Consider the following 2,191-nt stretch of genomic DNA (forward strand, 5'->3'; position numbering starts at 1 on the left):
CTTAAGCAACCTGGTCTGATCTCACAGCTGACTGTGCTGTGAGCAGGAGGTTGAACTAGAGACCTCCAGAGATTCTTTTCAATATGAAATATGTAATGATGCCATGATCTTTAAAAAAAAAAATAAAGGTTGGATATGGAGATCATATATATTTCTATTCTCCTGGAATACAGGAGAATCCCAGAAGCGGGATATTTTTATGTCACAGGGTGTGATAGCAGAGTTCCAAAGCACTTTAATAGAACTTCGTTAGATCTCAGGTTTATATTTGGAAATATACTACTACCCCTGAAGTCTTGAAATTAAATCTTCCTTTTCATTTTTTTTGCATTAGTGAATGATGACTTTTGACCTAAATTTTTGTTTCTCTAGAGGAATACTGTACCTGCTCTTATCCTTTTTCCAGGCTTTCTGTTTCTACTACAGAAATTTATTTAAAAAGACAAAACCAAAACAACAACAAAACCAAAACACATAAGAACCATAATCTTTCCATTCCTGAACATTTAACTGGTAAAAAGAAATGGGATCTTTACATATGTCCCCTATTAAAGAAGTGCTCAAAATTCTTCAAATATTGTGTATTCTATTTGATCTTTCAGAGGAGTAATATGACATGAAATTCTACATTATTGACAATGTTTATCAAATTTCTTAGCATCTTGCATAAACTCCCTCCCCTGGGTAACAAGGAAATAGCCAATGAGTGCTCTAATCTACCCCTAAACCAGCAGCTGATGACAAGGAGAAAAGAGGACATTTTGGAAAAAGTGAAATTGGTGTGCACTCTCTGGGGCCTCAGGATTGTTCCCAGATAAGTATGGACAAAATGTTGTCTAAGCCTAAAAAGACCTTTTTAATGACTCTCATTTTGTATTCCTTCATGCTGTTTAATCAGTGTACTTATCTTTTGCTTGTATAAAGAACGGTAATGGTCCTCTACTCCATAGAACAGCATTCCTTCTTTTCTTATTGCAATTCAAAAATAGCCTCTTTGCCTCAGTATTTTCATGCTGTATGTTCTTGAAGCTTTCTTCTTCTTTCACATCAATGCAATGAACAGTATGAAGGCTGATCTTTATTTTCGTGCATCCCAGCATGAAATCTATTCTTTATTTTCTTTGGGTTTTTCACTCAGAATGAACTCATTTTAGTTACATTTATTTTCTAGTGCTTGATTCATGGAGGAAAACATCTGCCTTAAAACTGGCATATGTCTTGGTCACAGTTCTGATGCTTAAATCAGTAGCTTAATAAAGAGATACTCTTTTGGTAGAAAGGTTAAATTCGTGAAGTTGACCCAAGTGAAGGTAAGGAAAAGCATGTTTGTGTAACTGTTCAAGTTGTGAGATGGTGTAACTCTGACCGTACCAGGGCTGGGTTTTTTTAGCAGTAAGAAGGTAAGGTAGAGGGGGGAAAAGTTGAGTTAGAGAGGCAAATATTCAGGGAATCTCCAATCCAAAGTCTAATTACCAGTGTGGAAAGACCAGCTTACAAATTAATCAATAGGTTATGCACCTATTATACCATTTGAATGTGTCACTGCAGGAGAAAAAGGCAAGAGAGTAAAAGGTGACCCTTAAGGTCCTGCATTTCAAAAATACTTTTGAAGACTTGGGGTGGGGTGGAGAGGCGCACAGAGTCTTGATGCCCTGAAAGAAACAGGTGATATCACATGGTATGAGTAAAAGGTATTTGAAAACAGTTTGGATTTAAGATGATTGTCTCATTTTCACAAAGCAGCCTGAGCTCAGTGCACATACACATAAAAGCAAATATTAACAGTTACTTTCCCCTTGATGGAAATGAAAAATACAAGAGACTCTTAACAGTTAATATCTTTTAAGTGTTTACTAGCTTCGCAAGACTGTTAAGTAAGCTGATAGATCAAATATTGATCAGTAATGTAAAAGGTTCTGTTTTCATTTTTCTCTTTCTCAGGTAATAACTGCATATTAATTTCTTAAAGCTTCCCCATTTTAATATTGAACACCATCAGACCACAGACTTTATTCTTCCCTCTGCACTGTTTTACTGTATAAAACTTCAATTCCAGATAGATACAGGAAGGAGTGTAAGTGTCTCACAATGTTCCTGGTGGATTTCATGCCTCATGACTCATATTTGAGCTAGTTAGATGCCTTTTTGCACCTGAGGTTGAAGTCCTTGGACTCTGAAGATTCCACAGTGT

The sequence above is a fragment of the Buceros rhinoceros genome, unplaced genomic scaffold (genome assembly GCF_000710305.1).
Source record: "Buceros rhinoceros silvestris isolate BGI_N320 unplaced genomic scaffold, ASM71030v1 scaffold2168, whole genome shotgun sequence".
NCBI classification, from domain to species: Eukaryota; Metazoa; Chordata; class Aves; order Bucerotiformes; family Bucerotidae; genus Buceros; species Buceros rhinoceros.